Source organism: Engraulis encrasicolus, chromosome 22 (assembly GCF_034702125.1).
Source record: "Engraulis encrasicolus isolate BLACKSEA-1 chromosome 22, IST_EnEncr_1.0, whole genome shotgun sequence".
NCBI lineage: Eukaryota > Metazoa > Chordata > Actinopteri > Clupeiformes > Engraulidae > Engraulis > Engraulis encrasicolus.
In genome coordinates, this window is record NC_085878.1 from 14,908,240 (window position 1) to 14,915,739 (window position 7,500).

Here is a 7,500-nt window from a genome sequence, read left to right on the forward strand (position 1 = left end):
CGTAGGTGTCCTGAGCTCCAAAGCCTTCCAAACTCACACCTGCAGCAATACTAGAGTATTGCTAGAGTATAGCATGACTAGAGTAGAATAGTAGATCGGAGTGTGCCTCTCCAGGTCTCCCAGAGGGGTGGGCTGGGCTGGGCTGCATTCTGTACATCAGGTTCTGTGCTGATGTACACCTGGACGATAGAAGGAATGCCCCACACGTTTGTAGTTACAAGTAATTGCTAATCCAGTGACTTCATCCAGAGAGTTATCTAGACAGCAGCCTCACTATATGAGGAAGTACTCATGGTCACATTTCTGCTTGTATGCTGCTGTCTGTTGACATTATATATTTTTATCTGCTCTCTCTTTTATTTGTTCCATAATGTAGGCATGAACCTTGGATTTGGTTGATTAGGAAAAAGTAGAGTACACATATCATGGTGTCCTAACGTGTCTAAAAGTATTGTATTGTTAATGTCATTGTCGGTATGAAGATGTAGCTCATGGGTCTGTCATGCCATTGGTGGCTTAGAGGAATTTTGGCTGCACCACATTTTTAAAACCCACGTCAACTAGAGTGTTATTTCAACATAATACATTTTACTCATCGTGCACATTTCGTTAAGCAGCTGGTGCAGGTTCAGAATTTTGGACTGAACAATGACAGAAAATTGTCAAGAGTGTTTTTTTATGCCTCTCTCTGAAGGAGAGGTGTCATTGCTGCAGACTTTGCCAGATTCGTCCTTCACAGTGGCAGACTTGTGCTTAGTGAACTCTGAATGGCTTGGATAGCATGTAAGCAAGTGAAAATAATTGATCAAAAAATGACTAGACTTCGCCCCTTAGGAGGCTAGCTAAGCAATTCAGCCTTTGAAGTTTAGCTTCTCAAAAAAGAATTAACTTGCCTTTTTAGTTCTCTGCTGCATAAATACAGCTTCCAGGTTTATTTTTTTTATTTCTGCTGTGCATTTGAACAAGAATGCAGGTCATCTAATTGATATTCTGATGTAAGTGTAAGCGTAATTATAGTATTGTGGCTGTTTTTAAACCATTGCAGACACAACCATTTTCAGTTGGGAAATTGTCAAAACGATTTTTGAAATTTACATCCCATGAATGTTAACGAGTTGGGGGAAAAAAATACATTTTATGCTCAAGTACACTTTGTTCTTTCGTGTCTTGACAAAGCTCATTGCTTATTTTACTCTGAGCTTTCAGACTTCGACTTTTATTTGTTTCGTTAATTGAGGAGTTCTCCCCTTGTGTTTTGGTGAAATGCATTGATGTGTGTGTGTGTGTGTGTGTGCGTGCGTGCGTGCGTGCGTGCCTGTGTGCGTACGTGCGTGCGCGTGAGTGTGACATTTACGTTTGTCTCTTCTGTCATAACAATGCGATGGCGCGGTGTGTGCTGAGCTCCAAACGTCGCCTGGGCTCTGACATGAGCGCTGTTATGGCGCAGGGTGTTTGTGTCTTTTTTTTTCTTTTCTTTTTCATTTCTTCCTTTCTTTTGAGCCAGTGAGGTTCCCAAGGGGCAGTAGAGTGACTCGTGCGGCCGACTGCCATTTGAGCAGCGCGTGTCACAGCCCCAAAAGCGTCCCTTCGCTGCTACTGCCACCACCACTGTCCCCCCTAAAGCCCCTCTGCTGACACTGAACTCAACATAGGGACTAAGACAGGGGGAAAGGGAAGTGTGTGTGTGTGTGTGTGTGTGTGTGTGTGTGTGTGTGTGTGTGTGTGTGTGTGTGTGTGTGTGTGTGTGTGTGTGTGTGTGTGTGTGTGTGTGTGTGTGTGTGTGTGTGTGTGTGTGTGTGTGTTTGCGTCAGGGGTGGAACTTAAACATTTTCCCCACCAGTCACTGTGGCAGGTAGATTCTAAAATCTACCAGTCACTCACAATTTTTAGCAGTTCCATTTTTACCAGTTCATATTCAACCGTTCCAAACATTGTAATGCCAAGTAAGATCATTTTCTGATCAATACTTTTGTTTCTGAGGTCATACAGTTATTGTGATGCCACTAACTCTTTTCATTACCAATTTGCTTAAACTTTTGATGTTGGATGATGAGTATAATTCAACATTAACCCGGGTGCCTGTAGAAAAATTTGGGTTGACATATTTCACCCGCCAAAGGCCAAATTCACCCGTCATTGGCAGGTGGAAGGGGTGCTTATTTCCATCCCTGGTGTGCGTGCACGCTCGTTTCTGTGTGCTTCTCTGTGTTTGTCTCTCTGTCTGTCTGTGTTTGTGTGTGTCTGCAAGAGATAGAGAAAAGCATGGTGTGTGTGCATGCCTGTGTGTTTGTGTGTGTGCATGTATCTGCGCGTGTGTATTTTTCCAGGTAATGCTACCGTGCATGTTTGCATTCCTGTCATTAGCCTGTTTGTTTCTATATATAACATTTTAACGTGAGATACGGTGTCTGCTGCTAATTTCAACTGCAGTATGCCCGAGCCCTGTAGTGTCTTTGTTGACAAATACACACACACACAAGTACGTGAGCAGAGTTCTTTAGTTTTTTTTATTAGTGCAGGCTGGAAGCGGATGGGAAAAACAACAAAAAGACAACAGGTTTGCGCTCCAATTCTCAGAGGTGGTGATTAAGAGAAACGTGGAGCTGCTGTATACATACTGTAGACTTTTTCTTAGTGCGCTTTCCCAACCGAGGCAGGCGGTGGAGAGGCGTCTTGCTGCTGCTGCTGCTGCTGCTGCATCTGCCTCTCTGGTTTTTAAAAAGTAGGTTAAATCCAATCAATATTGCTTGCCTCACTTCGTTCCTCTCCTCCGTTCTTCACCACCCCAAAACTTTTTGGAGCATATGAAAGACTAAGACTCTCGCGCAAAGCAAGCCCACACACGTACACTCACAAAGTATACACAAACGTGCGCGCGCACGCACACACACACACACACACACACACACACACACACACACACACACACACACACACACACACACACACACACACACACACACACACACACACACACACACACACACACACACACACACACACACTAATGCACACACTTTAAAGCTAGGTAATCCAACAATAAATAGAAATGGGGGATTTTTTTCTGCCATGGTGTTATTGTTTCAGTATATTGCATTGTTTGAGAAGTACAGAAATAGGGAAGGAAAATAGATTTTAAGTGTGCTGTCTCCTGTACATCAACCTCTTTAAGTCAGTGAGGATAGTGGGTTTTTTTCCCAGCTCTAGTGCCCTTTCTGTTTCTTGTTTATTTCCATTGCACTGTTCTGTCTGTCTTGCCTGCCTGCCTCTGCCTTTTCTCACTACTGTATTTCTCTCTGTGTTTTTCCTCCCTTCTTTCTTTCTTTCTCTCTCTTTTTCTCTCTCTATCTCTTTCTCTCTTTGCCGCTCTCTTTCTTTCTATCCCACTGTTTCTGCCTCTCTCTCTCTCCCCACCCCTCTCTCTCTCTCTCTCTCTCTCTCTCTCTCTCTCTCTCTCTCTCTCTCTCTCTCTCCCCCCCAACCCTCATCCGTTCTCCCTCTCACCCTCCATGGCAGAAGACACATGTCCTCTCTCTCTCTGTCTCTCTCAGTGGCATGACTGGAGGCCTCCTCACGCTCCTCTCTCCTCTCTCCTCTGTCACTCTTCTCCACTCCCCCTCAGGATACTGTGACCCCCACCATCCACCATCACGCTCATCCACCATCTATTCCTCCACTCACCCTCTCGCCTTTTCTCCCCCCCTCCCCTTTCCTTTCTCCCCCCTTTTCTGTCTGCCAGTCTGATTGTTTATCATTTACCCCCCACCACCGTTACTGTTGCGTGTGTGTGTGTGTGTGTGTGTGTGTGTGTGTGTGTGTGTGTGTGTGTGTGTGTGTGTGTGTGTGTGTGTGCGTGCGCGTGTGCGTGTGCGTGCGTGCGTGTGTGTGTGTGTGTGTACACTTGTGTGTCCCTCCTCGGGGTGTGTGTGAAGTAACTGTGAGTGACAGGGGCCTTGCGGTGTGGGGTGAAGGGGTGCGAAGGAGTGTGTGTGTGTGTGTGTGTGTGTGTGTGTGTGTGTGTGTGTGTGTGTGTGCGTGTGCGTGTGCGTGTGTGTGTGTGATTGTGGGATGTTTTAAAGGGGGGTGGTGTAGCAGTGGTAAGTGTGTTTGCATGTATTCATCACATTGTCACAATCAGCCAACGTTTGAGTGGCACTGTCCCTCTGTGCCATTAAGATGTGTTTTTATACAGCTGTTTGTGATGGTGTGTTTAGGAGTGGATTCTCTTTGTTTCAGGGCCCATAGCAATAGACGGCATTCAGACACGTTTATGATACACAGCCACATAATGACTGTAGTCGTATCTATAGCTCTTTTGTTTGATCCAGGAGTTGTTCGCTGCCTACGCAGATACAACATTGGCACAAAGCAACCACCCACCCGAAGCTCTATTGTAAACACACACACACACACACGCGCGTGTACACACACACACACACACACACACACACACACACACATGAGTACACACACACATGCACATTCTCATGCATGTGCGTTCACACGCACGCATATATAAGCACACACATACACACATGCACGCACACACACGTACACACGCACACGCACACGCACACACACACACACACAGGGCCTGACTGACACAGATTTGAATTAAACTTAAGAGTGCCTTTATAGTGGCACTAGAACTGCATTGGCATAATTCTGACATCAATATTAAAGGAGACACAGATTAAGAAAGTTTTAATTAAGATCCATGATTGTGACTTCATTAGTACTTTACTACAACTTGTATCACCCTGTAAGTCACACTATCTCTGAAATTATTCAAAAACAAAACATCATATTTTCAGGTGTTGAAATTTTGCAGGTTAGGTGTAGACAAGACATTGGCCATTTTAAAATATATATTTTTAGATATTCGATAAAAAATATTTTACATGTCATAATTCATACTAGGGGTGGGCGGTATGGCCAAAAATGTATACCTCGGTATAATTTTAGTCACGGTATATATCACGGTATATATCACGGTATTGTACATTTGTTTAAAATTGAAGCGTTGCAAAATGACAAAAAAAACACATTTTTTTTAACCTTTGCATTTGATTTTTGGAAATGACACAATGTCCTTTCATATATGTGTGAATTCTTGCCATTACATTTTTTAAAAACAAGCAAAAACTAGCCTATGTAAAATGCATTTTGCAATGCAATGCAATGCTACCCAATAGAACACTGTCAATTTCACCAAGTGTCGAAGGGGTTAAACTACGGTAGAGGGGGAAAGGGGAGGGGTGTCAAACTGAACACATTGAGAGTAAATACAACTGAACGTGGATTGTATTACTACGTCGTTCATTGCACCTTTTTTCTATTTCTGGAGTTGTTTATGGTAATTTTGAAATGTGTGCTTGCATCTGTGATTATGCCAAGCATAATGGTTTAAGCTGTCATTGTTAAATTTAAGAAAAACGAACTTTCACATGAGGCAGTTAGCAATGCATGGCAGAACTAATGCATTTGAATGGCAATGGCAGCTTTCACTGCACTAGCGGTTAGCGTGCTAACGTTAGCGAAATCGCTAATGCCACATTTTAAACAGTGAACAGTCATTTTAGTTGCTAACACCCAGTCAGATATCATGAATGATATTATCTCAACTGGAAACAGTAACATACAGCTGTTACGGCTGGCGCAATGTGTTAAATGTAAGGCAACCAATGTTAGCACATTAAGCACATTTATTTTTTCAGACACCAGTATACATGAATGACTTGGGCTGTTAGCTAGTTAGCTTGCATTTCGTGCCCAGTAAATTGTGGAGTCCAGAATCGAAATGTGCTGCCATCACATACCATTTCAAACAATAGTTCACTACACTAACCATACATTTTACACTTGAAGCTTATTCAAAGGAAGTGATTGTGCTGTTTCTCTACAACCACATTGCTACAACTTGAGGCAGTCAGTCGGGTGGATGTTCAAAACGTTGTCTATACTGCCATCTGCAGGATGCAATGCGCTATATCACGGTAGAACGGTATGGCCAAAATCCATACCTTGGTGGAAAAAATACCTTTTACGATAGTATACCGTCCATACCGCCCACCCCTAATTCATACTCTGAGTACTGTTGTATTCCATCATATTTGTGTCATTTGTAGAGCCAGAATAACGCTTTCAAACTACATCAAAAACCAACACTGTGTGACTTAAATTGACTGACATAATCAACGATGAATGTATACTGTCCTACCCTCTTTATTAAGTCTTTCTTAGTATTTTTCTTGCTTATTACTTGTGCCAGATTCATGAAAATGCTGTTGTGGCATTCTTCCAAGGCCGTTTTCACTTTAAAATGGCCCGTAAATAATTATACAAGCATACAAAGACGGACGTTCTGAGACACACACACACACACACACACACACACACACACACACACACACACACACACACACACACACACACACACACACACACACACACACACACACACACACACACACCCTTTTGGCACTTATATTAGCCTTCTAGGGTTGGCTGCCTCTGACACACACACACACACACACACACACACACACACACACACACACACACACACACACACACACACACACACACACACACACCGACACACACGCACATACACACACACACACATACACACACACACACACACACACAAACAACCTTGGGCGCTTGTATTGGCATTCTGGTACGGGCTGCACTGGGCACGGCGGCCTAAAAGCCATACCCAGCCATCAGCGCCACCCAGCAGAGCCCTGCCAGTCAAGGCACCAGAGGAGGCACGCCACGCGCTGCACCCACATCACCATGGTGATTTGCTGCCCTATGTGTGTGGATAAGTGTTTGTATTTGAAAGAGAGAGAGAAGTGAGCGTGTGTGCGTACGTGTGTGTGCTGTGTGCATGCGTGTGCATGCGTCTTAGGACTGCAAGAACGGAAGGACTATCCTCGGTCCTCATACTACTAGACCTGTCTGCAGCCTTTGACACAGTCAACCACAAGATCCTCCTGAGGATACTCAGAGCCATGGGAATCACAGGCGTTGTCCACTCATGGTTCAACTCCTACCTCTCTGGACGCACCTTCAGTGTGTCATGGCAAGGGAAGCTGTCTACCACTCACACCCTCTCCACAGGCGTACCCCAAGGATCAGTGCTGGGACCCCTTCTGTTTGCAATATACACCTCCTCCCTGGGACGTGTCATTCAAACACATGGGTTCTCCTACCACTGCTATGCTGATGACACCCAGATGTACCTGTCGTTCCGTCCAGAGGACACCACGGTTTCGGAACGCATCTCTGCCTGCCTCACCGACTTGTCAACATGGATGAAGGACCACCACCTACAGCTGAACCTGGCCAAGACAGAGCTCCTGGTGATCCCAGCTAAAGAGTCGCTCAGTCACAACATCAACCTCAAGATAGGCTCCACCATCGTGACCCCAAACAAAGTCGCCAAAAACCTCGGCGTCATGATTGATGATGAGCTGTCATGCTCCAACTACA

The 7,500-nt window shown here is 44.6% G+C and overlaps 1 protein-coding gene across 1 annotated transcript in view; it reads left to right on the forward strand.

The window, feature by feature from the left end:
• Window positions 1-7,500, forward strand: part of acsf3 (acyl-CoA synthetase family member 3) — a 77,519-nt gene that overhangs the window by 26,488 nt on the left and 43,531 nt on the right. The gene's annotated exons all lie outside the window — the stretch shown is intronic.